Below are 17,100 nucleotides of genomic sequence, written 5' to 3' on the forward strand. Positions count from 1 at the left end.
TTGCTTCTGCTTGCCTGCCTTTTGCTGCTCATCGTCATTCAGTCAGCGGCTTTGGTTGGCGCCACATCGGACAGGCACGAATCTTTTCAGGTTCACCAATTAAATTAGCTGAAAAGTTGAAATTATGAATTTCTCACATGTAAGAACACAATACTTTAATGCGCAACTTGGGCATATACAGGGGTTAGACAAAATGGTCGGGACAGGCAAAATTTTGATGAAATTCAAACGACCATAACTGCTACAAAATTGAACATTTTAGATGAAACTAATTGCATTCGACGGAAAAATTCTTCTAGTTTTTCTAAAATATTTCAAAGTTCGCAATAGTCAGCGGACACCGGCGATATTCCGGATTGTCTGAGGGTATGTCAAAAACTGACTTTTTTATCGCTTGTATCTTTTTCTGTCCTGAAATTTTATTAATATTCATATTTTATCCCAAAATTAGATTTCATTTCCAGTCGATTGGTGAAAAAAGTACGAATATCCGACGAGAAACAACCGAGATATGCCCATTTTAATGAAAACAGCTCTGGAAATGTTGCCAGTAATGTCCTACCTTTATGACCATTTTAAAACATGACTAAAACCATTCCAATATGGATGTTAAACTTCAAAACTTTACGAGGGTTGAAAATCCTGAAGTTTGACACCCATTTTTTTCCCGTGTTGGGGACTTACCACCGCGACCATTATTTTGATCTATTGTGGTGTGTCCTCTTTTAATTTATGCCATGTCGTATCAGTGAGCTATCAAAGCTTGATGAGCCACCTCAACTACTGTCGGCATTTATCCCAATCAGGTGATGCGTTTCGTATGAAATATATCAGCTGATTAGGAGCAGCGTTCCAAATATCGCAGGGCTGAGTCAGCCCCTTATCAAGATATCTACGTCGTTTATGATATAGTGCAACACAGTCGCACAACAAATGTTCGGAGCTTTCAATCTCATGATTACAAAAGCGACAGTTAGCTTAATTAAGTTTACCGATGAGTTTCAGCTGGTACTTACAAGGACAATGTCCTGTTATCAAACCGGTGTATGTGTTCAAGTCGGATTTTGAAAGGTTTAATAGTTTTTGTGATTGAAGAGCATTTGATTCTATGACACCCATATTGATATGATTTCGAATATTCCCTAAAATGACCACTTCCGCCGGGTTACCTAGAACCTGCTACAGGGTTGCCATGGCACGCTGCTGACCTGGAGATGCTTCTAGTGTCAATGGCGCATCAAATCTTAACGTTTGATGTTCATATTGATATGGTTTGCGTCATGTCCTAAACTGACCAGAGCAATAGATGTTACTAGTACTGATTTTACTAAAATGGCCGTAACTTGGTTGTTTCTCGTCGGATTTCCGTTCTTTTTTCACCAGTCGACTCGAAATGAAATCTAGTTTTGGGATAAAATATGAATAATAATAAATTTTCATGACAGAAAAAGATACAAGCGATGAAAAAACTGACTATTGCGAATCTTGAAATATTTTAGAAAAACTAGAAAAAGTTTCCCGTTGAATGTAATTGGTTTCATCGAAACATGTTCAATTTTGTTGAAGTTCTGGACGTTTGAATTTCATCAAAATTTTGCCAGTATATATATGAAATTCGTACAACAATCACTGGCTTTAGCATTGAGAGACGAATTGCTCTACATTCGTAATCCTACGTCAAGCTTGCGCCAGTGCCACTAAGCATGGACCCTACTTTTTTAAAATTTTGCGACTTGGTCCGGTATGATTTAACACCGACCATATGATATCGCGACAAGCAATCGAGTAGAGCAGGCGAGTCGAGCAGTCAAGTCGAGCAGTCAAATCGAGCAGTCTAGTCGAGCAGTTAAATCGTGCTGTTCAGTTAAGCAGTCCGGTCGAGCAGTTCAGTCGAGTAGTCGAGTAGATCAGTTAAATCGAGTGGTCGTCTCGAACAATCAAGTCGATCAGTTAAATCGAGCAGTCCAGTCGAGCAGTTCAGTCGAGTAGTCCAGTCGAGCAGTTGAGTCTAGTAGTGTAGTCGAGCATTTAAGTCGAGCAGTCGAATCGAATGGTTTAGTCAGGCAGTCGGGTCAAGCGGTTGAGTCGAACAGTTGAGTCGAACAGTTCATTCGAGCAGTCAAGTCGAGCAGTTGAGTCGAGTAGTCCAGTCGAACAGTTTATTCGAGCAGTTGAGTCGCAGTTTAATAGAGCAACCCAGTCGAGCAGTTTAATCAAGCAGTTAAGTCGAGTAGTCCACTCGAGCAGTTAAATCGAGCTGTTCAGTCAAGCAGTCAAGTCGATCTGTCCAATCAAGCAGTTGAGTCGAGCAGTCGATTCTAACAGTTCAGTTAGCAGTCCAGTCCAGTCCAGTCGAGCAGTCTAGTCAACCAGTTGGCAATCGAGCAGTCCAGCAGTCGACCAGTGAGGTGACTGAGAATACAACCCATTGCTACGAAAGCATGGCGTCCTGTCAGGGACCTGTTTTTAGTTACCGATAAGCCTCTTATGATGTCCTGTCAGAGACCTGGTTTTCGGTACAGACATAAGCCTCTTATATAAATAGATTTAATTTATAAGAAACATACTTCTACTCTTACGAAAATTGGTTTGCTTCTAAAGAAATAACAAACAATTGTTTTGGTGTGACATCCACAAATTGCCGAAAAGTTTGAAAAGAATTATAGCTATCGATAGAAAATACTTTACCATAATAACTTTTAATCAATAAAACAACCGGCAAAGCAGTGAGTTTTTGTTCGGAAGCCGCTGAAAACAAGATCGACCGATGGGTGATAATAATCGAAGCATAAACCAACACAATAATGACTTTCGGCAGGACCGAATATGTTTATTTTGGTGAGAACATTATCCAGTCAGCATAAACGCATTCCGTTCGAAACTTGATGCAGAGTTGCAAAAAAAGGGAACGCAAATTCAACGTTTCCAATCTGAACTCGGTAGGCAAAATACCACACAAGCAAAATAATAACCAACAACGGCCAGGGGTGCGCTTGAGCACCGCTATTTACTACCAAGCGACCGGAAAAGTACCAAACGTACCAACACACAGCTGATCGGCGCAGTTCTCACCCACTCACCCGCACACAGACGCACATACACACAAACACAGACCACATCAAAACGCTTCGCTGTCTCCCTTATTTACTGTTGCTGCTGCTGCTGCTACTGCTCCTGCGGCTGTTGGTATCCCCCGGTTCAGCCCGACACTACATCTGATATTCTCTTTGCACCTTTTGATTCCCAAACAAAAACAGGTACCTACATAGTGCGAAGCAAAAGTTCCAACTCAGCTGAGCTGAGCTGAGAGCGGCAAGGCTTCCGCTTTCCGGGGAGTCATTCCATCCACCTGCTTCTGGTTAGCGGCCAGCGGCGTGGCGCGGTGCGGCGGCTGCCAGCCACCCCAAAACAGTGCCAGTGCTGCTTTTTCTCACTACAACTTTATATGAGTGGAGCTAAGCGCAACACAACAACCAGCGTCGTCCGAGAAAACAAAAGTTTTCTGTTGTAGGTTACCTACCGGGTCGGCGACTGATGATTTCATGATTTTTGATTAACTCTCGGAAAAGGATTATCAAACGAGAAATTTGAAATGGAAAACTGCATTTATCTTCACCTAGATTGTGTATGAAGTGTGGGTTTTTATGAAGATAAGCCGAATGTTCAGTTCTTTTCCTACTAGCCTAAGTTTCTAAGTTACTGCAGCAAGTATGTAGATATGTACATACATATTTACTTGCAGTGTGCATGCCAGTACCGTGGACCCCCGTTCGTTTGACCGTTTTTAATCTGAACACTTTTTAATTTGAACCCCGTTGGTTTGCACGACGTGCAAATTAAAAATGGTTCAAATGTCATTCTCAATATGTCATCATTTGCTTATGCAGACAATGCACATAAACGCGATTTGTTTGTACTGATCTAGCGTGTTCAATCTGTTTCACAATGCGTTTTCCCAACGATTATGGTAGAAATCTGATCGGAGAATGAAATATTCGTTGCTTGCAACTGCCAACTGAATCAAACCACCAAAACAATAACAAAGAACAAGGCAGCCAGTTCACACAAGCTCCAGAATATTTAAGGTTACCAGTTGTTCAAATTAAAAGCTAACCCCGTTAGTTTGCACGAGGAATCGTTCAAACGAACGGGGGTCCACTGTAATGCTGAGCTGATAATTCTCTGATATTTTTTGCGCAACTATGGCAACATAGCAGCGATGCACATAATTATTCACGCTTCTTCCACAAACGGAGTTCGACAAAGTGAACCTTATAGCTTCAATTCGATGGGCATGGGACACATACATGCATGCATACATACGCACATACATATACTGTACAGAAAGAGGCTTGCTGCAAATGTTCGCAACAACGAGACTTCGAGACCACATGATTCCGGTCGATTGGAACAGCGATGGGAATATGTATAGACTGAACATTGGCTGAACTTGAACACGTATTGTTATCTGCCATCGGACCGGATTTGACAAATAGCGCTGTAACAACCCGGCCCTATACTAAAGTGCATTCTATTTGCAAATCCATACTGGTTCATATTAGATGGCAGAGCAAGATCTGCGCATTGATTTGCTTTATATCTCCGGTTTGATAGCGTCGACGGAGCGGAGGGCATAGTGGGATTATCGCGACCAGAATTCAAAATTCAATTGTAAAATTTCCGCAATTTAGCCGCAACCGTAGGCGGCTTGTGATGGAAGATACATACACTTTTGTATACCCTACTAGCAATTGAGCCACAATTTTCTATTTTTCTGTTAAATCCATGATGAAAGACACAGACACAGAGAGTCACACGAAAGAAGAAAATGTTGAAGCACAGAGGAACATCCTCAGAATCGGGAATGGATTCGAAGTGTCACTCCGACTGTCCTAATTATCATGTTTTGGGGCAGGCCCCGATTGCTGTACACAGCTTACGAACCGCTCATACATAGGGGAAGACTGTTCAGAACGCACCGGGGGGGTAGAATGGCCCATGCTATTAATTGTTTAAAAACGCGAAAATTATTTGGTAAAATTATGAATGCGCATTTTATTTTGGTGTAAAACAAGCTAATTCATAATTGTGTAGTAGGATGTAAAAGCATCAAGCATAGCCACATCCAATAAAATCAAACGATTATCCGCGATCTCATTCCACATGTAAGAAATCACGGTTTTCTCTTAAGCTTTTACCACTAGTCGGTATGCAAATTTCATAATAAATACAGTCTATCTAATTGATATACTGCCATACTCGATGATTCATCACAAAAACGGCAACTAGGCATGTTTTTCACATATATTGGAAAAAACTTCAAAATGCAAAACAGGGGTAAAATGCATCACAGCGGGATCGAACAGTTATAAAATATTTTTAATTTGCAGTACATCTTTTGTTTCAGATTATTTATTGAAAATATAGCAATATTATGTATTGTATAGGACTTAGAATATGCCTTAAACCTAATTGAACATTGTTTAACTGACAATATTTCATCACACATCAGTTGGAGAAAAGTAGATGATTAAATTTTATTGCCAATTATGTTGAGATATGAACCCATTGTATCCCAGCAAACAAGCGTATGTAACAAACGCTATAACGAACGCTTTCGCCATTGCGGCAGCCTAGCTTTAGGAGTTTATACAACACGTGATTGAATGTTAAATTTTTTGGTTGCGTTTAACGCCTAGCTGGGCAAACTTGGTGCGTTTTGTCCACGGGCTTTAGCGTTCTACCCCACATAATGATTTTGACTCTTGCCAAAAATCGTCAAAAATAACAAAACATACTGGTTATTGCTAAATTTCACCAGGAGTAAGTATAAAAAAGATCCAAAAGTCTTCTAGAAGTTGAAAAACGTGAAACAAACACGCCGTTGCTCTGTTAAATGATGTTTTGCTTAAGCGGTGCATTCTGCACCACTTTACCCTACCCTTTGATAGAGATGAGCTAGATAAACGTCAAAAATATAAAGATGGTCGTTGCGGCTAAGGACAGCCACGAGCAAGATATAGACCCCCTGAGCCAATGCATTAGGGTCGGCCTGCCTATCCTTATTCTCGCTGGTAAACGGAATTGCTCGTAATTGGCAATAGAAAACTCGTTATTGATATTGGTTTACAAAGAGTTCACAGCTCTATTTGTCGTTCACACTCATTTCTGGTTTCACTATTCCCACTTTCTTATCTTTTTATCTTTATGACGTTGACGAGGCCCCGTTTCCACTGCACACCTTGCTCTCTCTTCCAGAATCTATACCACTAGCCACTCCATCCCGCTTATCTCCTTCCGTGTCCTCTACTATAATCTATGGTTAGACTACGGCCCTTGCCGCCAATCCGTAGAATGGCCTCGTGTTCCTGTAATAGAACCGAGATCCACTTAACCAGATTATAGCCGGCTCAGTGTTGATCAAAACTCCGGCGCGCTGGTGATGAAGTCTTCTACACATGACCCAGTGGGGTTCTGTAATTTGAACATGGAGATTTCGGCTTTAGTGGGCTGACGACGGGCACTTTGACGAGGGGCAAATTAACGAAAGGCGAGGGGAAGGGTTTACCTGCAGTACAATTAGCTTAGTTGGTAGCTCTTTGAGCAATAGTATTATCACGTATTCACTAGTATGAGCAATAATATTAAGCGGTAAGAATAAAAGAGTTGGAGCAAACGCTCCCATAAGATTTACACGGGAAAAGCAAAGCAAACTGTTTTATTCATACGGCATTATATCACGTATTCAAATTTTAATTGTCGACCGCAAATGAGTCTTTTTGTGTATCGCCAAGACCTTTTTAATCCCCTAGCCTAAAGGACGTTGCCCTCGTCCAGTAAATTAACAATCCCCGATCGTCATCGTCATCTTTTCGCCGCCTACAGTATACGATCATCTGAGAGCGGTGCCCTGCTTTCTGTCTATTTTGCTTCTGGTGGCAACGGGTAGAAACTCTATGGGTGGTGGGCTGTGTGCTTAGGGTGTCTGGCTCTATTTATTTGGATTATAGTGGGAGGTTTTATGGGAGTTCATGACCAATTTTTACCTTCTGTGGGATATGTCTTGTGGTAGTTACACATTAACCAGTACAAATATTTCTTACTTTTTTAATGAAACATGCAACAAACGAATAAAATAAACTAACAAATCCATAAAACCTTCATAGCGAAGCCTACCGACGCTTACAAAATATTCTTATTTTTTTATTTTTTCTACAGCAACCCACCCTTACAGTAGACATTTAAAGTTTTATCATTTACCTAATTCATTTTAAAAATATCGTTAAACAAAATATAGTGAATTATCGAGGAATTGTTTTCTCTTTGTATGGACTCAAAGCTCGCAACAGCCCAACATGGATTTTTACCAGGTAGATCAACTACGACAAATTTAGCACAGTTTACTTCGAACTTCATCAGGACTATGAAAAACAAAGCCCAAGCAGCATTTGATCCCGAAAATTACCTCATTCTATTGGCAAAAATCGAGCGCCTTGAAGCCCCTTACAATATGATCGAATGGCTGAAATCGTACCATACTGGCCGCACTTTATCTGTAAAAAATCAACCGCCTAATCACAATGCTTCACGAAGTTGTCGGGCGTACCACAAGGGAGTAATCTGGGACAACTTTTTTATCATTATTTTTCTACGACGTCTGTAAGATAATACCATCAGGCCAAAAATTAATTTATGCTGACGATCTAAAGCTTTACCTTGTTATACGCTTGACAGCTGATTGCATCGAACTTCAGCGACATTTGAACGAGTTTAGGGATTAGTTTGCTCGAAATTTGCTTATCCTGAGTATGTCCTAGTGCTCTGCGATCTCTTTCTCACGCAAAAAGAACCCAATTCACTGAAATTATTTTATATCTGGAGAATCACTCAGCAGAATGGTGGTAGTCAAAGATCTTGGTGTACTTCTGGATGATCAAATGTCCTTCAGGAACCACCAGTCTCATGTCGTTGCGAAGGCAAATAGGAATTAGAGGTTTATTATAAGACTCGGCAAAGCATTGACTGATCCGTGCTGTTTATGAGCATTATATTATTCCCTTGTTCGTTCAATACTAAAAGCTTCAGCTGCCATTTGGAGCCCATACGTAGCTATTTGGTCAAACAAGATCGAAGTTATTCAAGCATTGCTTGAACCTTGAAGGTTCCTGCATTAAGAAATCTGCCTTAGAGAAAGCCAATGGAATTACCACTATATGTTGAGCCGCTGCCGCTTGCTGGATATGGATACCTTGACTAAGATAAGAGACATATGTAGAGCAGTTTTTGTGGCAAAACTGATGATATTTAGGCGTAATTGACTCTCCTCTTATTCTCTCCCAAATTGACATCAACGCTCCACCTAGAAACTTCATGGGATTTCTTAAGACTCCAATATCACTGCTTTTTTACTGTAAACCTACGCAGACAATTGTTACTGTGCACCGTAGAGCACAATTGCGAAGCTCTTTCAATTGAAATTCGAATATACGACGACTGGCTTCTTAAACTAGTTAGTAGTGGCGTACCGTGAGTTCAGTGAGTAATCAGTTAAGTTTTCAGCGGGATGTAGCGCAGTTTGAATTTATACTCATTAACATTAAGATTCATTGCAGTATTGCCTCATGCTACCTTGCTAATTGCGATTTATTTTGTTTTTGTTTCAGAATTGCTGATACAATCTGTGGATAGGTAAGTTGGGAATACAAAATAACCGTAACTTGATTTCATGAACTGCTCGAATAAACCGATTAGAAAGAATTAGGAAACCGAGATAGATGATTGTTTCGTCTTCGAACTTGTGTCACCACTATTAAAAATAACTAGATACTATGTAATAAATAGAAGACTATTTCAATATTTGAATCGTCAAATATCACTAATTTTAATGCACCCATTTTATATGTAATGTTCCGGTTTCAATATATTCCCCATAAAATAATATCTAAAGGGTCCAGATCCTTCTTACTTATAGCGAATTTGGTTATTAAACCCGGGTGTTTATTCAGCGAATTGAATTTCATCTGTCAAATTGGAGTAAATGAATACGAAAAATTCAACCAATTACTATCAAATAATAAACAAATACGCTATTAGATGCGTTAACCCATTCGTTTATATAAAAGCAAAGCCATGGGTATAAACGTCCTTACTTGACTTGACACTTCTTTTTGGACAAACTTTGCAGCCGGTTATTAGAGTACAGAAAAATTACGGGATCTTTGCAACGATCCTATTATCTTTATAGCGGCACCGCCCAGACGAAATTCGAACACACGACGACTGGCTTGCTAGACCAGCATCGTATCCCGGAGCTAAATGGGCAGGGCATTCGTTTATATGAAGATGTCATTTTGCACTTGATCTGACATAAGACAAAGCTTCAAAACCCTGTACCTCGGGATCCGCACAAAAAACTTTTTTATTTAAAAAAATTAGGAAATTTTTTGAGTTTTTGGACAAAAAATTCTACTTCCTAATTGATAGAAAAAAGAAAATTTATTTTGCAAATCAAAAAAAAAATGACGGCGCTAGGGCTCACTCATTGCAGAAACATCTCCAAGTTGATGCAATCTACACCGACTTATCGGCAGCTTTTGATAAAATCAATCACCAGATTGCAGTAGCAAAACTTCAGCAACTTGGAATAAGTGAGAATATGTTGGGCTGATTCGAGCTTCGAGTCGTACCTCACAGGACGCTCAATGTCCGTCAAAATAAGTAGCGTTATCTCATCGTTATTCTCCGTCACATCTGGCGTACCCCAAGGTAGTCATCTGGGGCCGTATATCTTTCCGCTTTACCTGGACGATATCAATTTTACACTGAATTGTATGAAGTTATCATATGCAGGCGATTTCAAATTCTTTGCAATTATCAGAAACAACATAGATGCTGAGTTCTTACAAATACAGCTGGACAATTCCGCTGATTGGTATACAACGAATAGAATGATCCTAAATGCCGCCAAGTGCTCCTGTATTTCTTTTACACGCAAAAGATTAATTTTGTGCCATTATTATAAAGTGTCCCAAATATCTTTGAAAAGGGAAACGTGCGTAAAGAACTTAGGAATTCTACTAGACTCCATGCTAATATTTAAGGGGGCATAGTACTTTTTCAATTAAAAAAAATCGAAATTTTTTTTATTGATTATTTCGAAAGATTAACATGTTGACCATATGTGTTTGAAGTCGTTTGGATGAAATCTAAAAATTGACAAAGTTACAGCTATTTGTACCGCGCATACCTGGAGCGATTACACGGCGAATAAAAACTTCAACGTCGTTTTTCTCGAAACCAGGTTTTCAAAGTCGGTACCATAAATATCTCAAGAACGGCTCAAGCAATTCTGTTGATTCTTTTTTTGTTTCAAAGCCAACAAAATTATCTAGTTTTTTTTTTTTTTTTTTTTTTATTTTCCGTCACCGCAACAATTTTACAAAATTGTAAATATTAGTATAAAGTGCAATGTTTAAAATGCAAAAAACCCGAATCGATTCGCTTTTCGCGTTATCGGGAAAAAATATTTGAAATAAGGCAAAAAATATGGTGTAAAAAGTACTATGCCCCCTTAAAGAACATGTAGCTTTTGTTCCAGCCAAAGAATCGAAATATCTTGGCTTTTTGTTCCGGTTTACTATAGATATTTCGAAAATATCCAATGCCCAAAAACATTATATTGTTCATTAGTACGGTCGATAGCTGTAGTCTGGGCTCCGTACTATCAAAACAGCATTCAACGGATTGGGTCTATCCAACGAAAATTTGTTCGCTATGTCTTACGACTCCTTCCTTGGAACGACCCTTTGAATCTTCCAACCTATGAACACCGCTGTAATCTAATTGGGCTTCATTCTTTGGCTGTACGGCGAGTGGTGGCTAAGGCAATTTTTATTTCTGACATCTTAACATTTCAAATTGACAGTTCGCAGTTTTAATTCGGCTCCTGAACAACAACATCCGTCGTCGGCATCTCCGATCTCACCATTTTTTCAATCTTCCCGCGTCACGCGCACCATTTATGGTCAAAACGAACCTCTCTCTGGCATGTGTCGTGTGTTCAACCGTTGTTATGATGTATTCGATCTCCATTTATCTCTTTCTATTCTTAAACAACCCAGGTAACCAATAAGCATTAATATAAGCAGTAAATCAATCACTTATTAGCATCCCTGGCGTTTTATACTGCAGGTTGCTGTTTATCAGCCTTATGACTGCGTAACTGTTGTAAATTGGCATCCACAATTCTATTTGAATTCTTGTTGTCGGTAACTAGCTGCAAATTAGCATTGTCAGCACTATAAGAGGGTTTGCAGTAAAGTAGCCGCATATTTTACCAAAATAGCATTTAAGTAGCATTTAAGGCAACTTAAATGCTTATTGGCTTGCATCTGAATTGCATTGGAAATGCTTATTGGTTACCTGGGAAGCTTTTTACGTGCTTTAAAGTAAATTACGTCATTGTACCTGTGTAGTGTTAGCCGTTAGCATGCAGATAATAGTTTTTAATACGTGTAATAATTTTAAGTTTCCAATGTGTAGTTAGTAGTAAGATGTATCATTTGGTGTGTAATCTGTTGATGCAAAAAAATGAAGGTTTTGTGCCTGCTGATTGAAGAAGGAGTCGTTAAAGCCGATCCACTTCCGCGAGCTTTTCCCTTCTCAAAGAATATACAAGAATTGATATTTTTAGCGTTCTTTGGGCAATTTTCGTTAATAATGCAAAAATGCGAAGGATGCGTTCCGCATAAATTAAAACCACGTAAACTTCCAAATTTGCGAAAAAAAAACTTCGTGAATTCTAAAATTACACGCAATATATAAGCGTCAAATACGCACAAATTTTGAAATTGAAATTTCGGAAACTGGCATAAAACAACCACGCAAATCCTGCAATTCGCGTAAAAATAATTGTGTCATCATGGATTTTGACCAAGAGGTGTGCGCAAAACGCTCACAGTGCTCTCGCAATTATTTTTCTTATGATTCTCTCTCTCGCGTGATTCAGACCTCCCATCTTCCACCCACTTATCGGTATACTACACACATGTTTACATATACACTGATCGGTATTGTAACGTGTTCGTGTTCGTTGGGCGCTGGAGTGACTGACGACGGTGGTTCTCCCATCGTCGAAGCTTTCTCAACATGCGTGGCCGTGCGCTCTCTTTACCGAAGCGCGCGCTCTTCGACGGATGGCGCGGCGCGGCGACGTTCTTTCGTCATCGCCCGTCACAGTCGAGTGACTTTGTTTGCCGTGTGTTATGCTGTTTTGCCTTTCTCACCCTCGAGAAAATGTTTAGAAAACCCGATCTCTATTTAGATTTTGTTAACAACAAAGTTTGCCATGAGTTGTTGACTACTTTTTTGTTGACTACCTACCAGAAATGTTCAATATAACAAGCTATAAGTAGACCTAATGTGACATTTTTTAATGCTAAGCACTTAAAAATGTGTATATTGTAAGAAACATAAACAAACACATGAATTTACTCAAAAAAAAACTAGTGTGAAATGTTTTCAGCCAAATTTTCTCTAACAACTCTGTGATTATTCCAATGTTTTGCTAAACTGAATACTGATTATAGTAAAGAATGCCGGTAGAATGATTCACTAAATTATTTTTATTTCGAATACTAGTAAATTATTCTTTTCTATTTTGGAGTTTATATTGGCTCATTATTGACTTGAAAAGTTAACAAAAATAATGATTTTCGAAAATGAAAATATGCTAAGGAAGCTTGGGATGGGTTTAGTGAACGATAGGTGGATTAATGTTTCTTTTTTCTTACCAACAACTCCGTTGTTTTCCGTCCGTTTGTCCAACAACCCGGTAACTGTGTGACGGACTGCTCTCGCTCGTTGTGGGTATGTGTATGTGTGTCTGCTACCAAACCAATCGCAGGAACAAAGCCATCGTTGCGCTCAACACGGTTGAAGCGTGCAAAAATGGACCTGTTTCTATTCGCTTCGCTGTATAGTGTATGTGCCATCGTTCTGAACTGAACAGTAGTAGTACTAGAGCGCATCGCCCAGTGAGTAGCGTGGTGAGAGCAGGATAGAGCAAAAAGAAGCTATTTTTCTCACGTCAAGACATGCTTTTGTTTTGCAGTTCGTCAGCAGCCAACCCGTCAGCCAGCGTCAGCGACCGTCCGAATGACGGCTCGGCTCATTCTCTGTTGGTTCCGTTTTCGGATCGGTTGTCGAGACGAGCATCGTCGTACGTTTATCAACGGTGCGTGTAATTCTGCACAGATAGAAGTTTTTTTTTTCTTGTGTGAGCATGCTGCAACTTTGATGCCCGATAATAGTAATAAAGGCAGTGCAGTGCATCGTCACTAGAAGTGGTTGAGCTACATATTTTAGCTCGCGTATCGTGGCAATAGAAGTACTTTTTCCGCGTCGCCTTGCTGAATTAAATTTAGTGTGAGTTGAGTGTGCAAGTAGTTGGCCGGGGGAGGTAACGGGGGCAACCACACACAGTGGAAACTGTCTCATCGGCGGAGTTGGCGGGTGTGCGAAGGTGTGAAAGTTTGTCGTGGGTGAAAATTTTAATTTTAGGACTTTCTGAACCGTTGGTTGTTGGGTAAAGTACGGAACGGAACGGAGAATCGGTGTCGGGAGGTTTATTGCCCGGGAGGAGTCGAATGCCAAGTGTATAGTGAAGGAACTAATTTATTCCGCCCAATTTTGCTCGGCAGTCGGTCACTAAAGTGAGAAGGTGTGAAATTTGAGTCCAGAAATGGTTGCTATAGAATCGATCAAATCGTTTTAGTTAGTTGATTTTCGTTCAAACTGCAAAGTGTTGAAAAGTCTCACTGAAGAAGTAAAATAGCTTGTGCTGGAAAAATCGGTAAGTAAACCCTGGTGTTGTCTCCACTATTGGCCACACACAGTAACCTGTGTGAGGTGGCGGAAAATTTACACACAATCTCAAACCGGGTGTTTTCTACTGTGGTTTGCTCTTTGCTGACGATGTGTGCGTATGTGTTTGTGTACACAGTAAAAATACGTTATGCGAGTCTAAACTGTTATTACGCATCTTGTTCAGCTGCTGTGTTCTAAGCGTCCATCGTGTCGTGACATTATCTTAACACTGCTTGATTCGTTTGACGAAACAAATTTGATGAGGTAATGCGATTTTTTTTATAGCTGAGATAATATGAAGATCTAAAATTATTTCTTATGTAGACAATTTTTTTTACTCAATAACTTAAAGCAGAATTTTGATTATATGTTGCTATAATCGGTATTGGTTTTAAAATAGTAGGTTTACCCGTCTTGGAAAACTGATATAATTTTCTATCCGGAAAAATCTTGAAACGATTTGGAAAACAATCACAAATCACATCTACGTGATTCAACCAGCGCTCGAAAAAATGCATAAATAAAATGCATTTAGCGCCATATTCTTTTATCAAAGAAGAGTATAGCGCATAGCATCAATTGAGAAGTTTCTAAGCACTGGCGTCAACCATTAAACTAAAAATACAAAGCTTCATTGAAATGGTAAACGGAAACAATTAACAGTAGTCGCTTACAAAAAGAATTGCAAAATTGGAAAGCCTGACGCATATTGTACGCATATGTATATTATTAACAAAAGAGGTTCTAATGTACTTCCTTGGGGCACACCAAGGTTTTTTTCACACGGAATTAGATAAAAAATCCTGTGCAAACAGCATTTAGGTCATTACAAATATTTTATAAAGTTTTTGTCCTTCCGGTGTTCGGCCACTGAAGGGGGGTGGGGGGCGAAAAAAAAAACAGTGAATTTTTTAACCGAGCAAAAAAAACATGGATTTTAAGAATTTTTATTTAAGGTTTAAACGTGAAAACCAAGAATCTATTCTTGCTTATAATATATACGTTATTATTTTCTATGCAAAAATATACGAAAAAAGACAAAAACGAAGGAAAATTTTTTTTGGATGATTTTCGGAAATTCCATTGTTCGAATTTCCATTTCTGTTCCGTGCTAGAAACGTTCAACTCGGAGACTCATTTTTCGAGTTTTTCAGACTAGAGCCCACAGACAATTGATTTTATAAAAAGAAATTGACTCGTTCTACAAATTATTTTTTTGCCCCCCGATTTTTCAACCCAATTTCCAAGGGGGGGGGGGGGGGTGACAAAAACTTTGAATATGATTTGCAATGTCCTTATTGTTTTAGCTATTTGGAATATAGAGATACGCTTTTTATTTAAATGCTTTTACTGTATGAGCGGACTATAAATCTAATATTATTTTTGGCAATCAACGCAAAGCGATTTATTAAAAGATCTCAAATAGATAACTTGGAGAGATCGACTTTGTCTCTAAAATATATGTGGAGTTAGTATCAGTTCGAAATGCTATTGAATCTAAAATATAGCTACAGAATCTACATTGTTTTAAAATTTACCGTAAAGAACTTGGCACTAGGACCAAACGAAAATAGATTCGTTCTGCCAAAAGAACAACGCTCTACAGCTCTAGGCTCTAGCCTCGCTGGGTCAGCGAGGAAATATAGGGCGCGCATCTATCAACGGGATCACCAGAGAACATTTCTGGGGACTCAGGCTATGTGTGAATGTTAAATTATATTTAAAGACGTGATAATGCCAATATAAATCTCTTAAATTTTTTGTCAAGTAGGTTTTCATCAAAAAGCTGTTAGAAAATATCTAAAGCTAACCCAGTTTTGAAGATACATTTTCTTGACACTAGGAAAATAAGCTAGATTTTGTAAATATTTCATTGCAGGTAAGAAATCTAGTATTGAGACAAGGGTGATTCGACGAGCGAGTATTGAAACAATGGGCACGTTTTTCACCAAAAGTAGCCATAGCCAACACTTAGACTACGCGGATGACTGATATAACCAAGAACTTTTGTGACGGCGGAGGCAATCTACGCCAGACTGAAAGCGGAGTCTAGGAGGATTGGGCTAAGAATAAATGTTTCAAAAATCAAATACCTACATCAAAGGAAGAATCTCCAGGAAGACAAACATGAGCCTCAGCTCGTGATTTAGGGTCGCTGGAGAGCCCGGACAAGGACACTAGTAGAGAGATCCATTGGCGCATTCAGGCGAGAAATCAGGCCTGCTTTGTTCTTCGTTAAACGCCACGATTAACCAGAATACGCCGCCGTACAAAGCTGACAATGTACAAAACCTCTATTAGACCGATAGTTCTTTAGGAAATTAAAAAGCTGCTCACGGAGGACATATGCGCCCTTGCAATATTTAAGCGGAAGGTGCTGCGGATATTTGACGAAGTACAAACTGAATCACGCGCTACAGGTATCGCTTGGAGAGATTGTAATCTGGCGAAAGTCGATAGATTACGTAGGGTGGGACAGTGCGGTAAAGAACGTTTCCATCAACAAACCTCACTAGCAGGAGAAACTGAGGGACCAAAAGTGCGAGATGATTCGACCAGGTCGAAAGTAACTTGTGACTTCTGAGACGCTGGGAAATTGGCGACGAGTGGCCCAAAATCGAGGTAAATGGAAACGACTGCTTGGAATAGCGGGCGCCAGCCCGGATTTAGACTGACGACGACGATCTCTTCGTTTCTTCTAGATTTGTCCAAATAAAGATAATCTTACTTTGATTTTCGCAATGCTAAATGAGACTAATATTGCCGTAATTTACCATTCTGCTATCGGATTTCACAAGAAAATAGCTTTCTCAGTGGATTTCAGAGATGTATTTCTAAGTGAGAAAAGTAGTGTTCATCAGTTGCCCAAAATTGACAGAAACAGACGTGTGCTGTGAAGATCATTGCAATTCTTTCAATTTTGTCATTGATTATCTTTCTTTCAACATCAAAAGATCGCAGCTGGTTCAATGGCATTCAGGGACATTGAGATAAAAGACCTTTGTAACAAAGAAAAATTTTCGGTGTGCATTGCATTGATTGATTCAATAGCAGTGCCATCGAAATTTCAAATTTGGCCGGTTTTTTGATCCGTATGACCACTTTTCAATCACTATTTCTGTCTTTGTTCACTTTTCAATCACTTGCTGTTCATTTATTCACTAAAATCGTATTTTTTTAGTGCATCTTTGGCTATCAGCCCCTTGATGACCAAATATGAGAGCTGGACCTAGA

The 17,100-nt window shown here is 39.4% G+C and overlaps 1 long non-coding RNA gene across 1 annotated transcript in view; it reads left to right on the forward strand.

Moving 5' to 3' along the window:
• The window catches only part of LOC128743199 (uncharacterized), a 73,119-nt gene that overhangs the window by 28,586 nt on the left and 27,433 nt on the right, over positions 1 to 17,100 (forward strand). The window contains exon 2 of the long non-coding RNA XR_008412289.1: positions 8,664 to 8,688. This is a non-coding gene — a long non-coding RNA (uncharacterized LOC128743199). The remainder of the gene's footprint in view (positions 1 to 8,663; positions 8,689 to 17,100) is intronic.

Source organism: Sabethes cyaneus, chromosome 3 (assembly GCF_943734655.1).
Source record: "Sabethes cyaneus chromosome 3, idSabCyanKW18_F2, whole genome shotgun sequence".
Lineage (NCBI taxonomy): Eukaryota > Metazoa > Arthropoda > Insecta > Diptera > Culicidae > Sabethes > Sabethes cyaneus.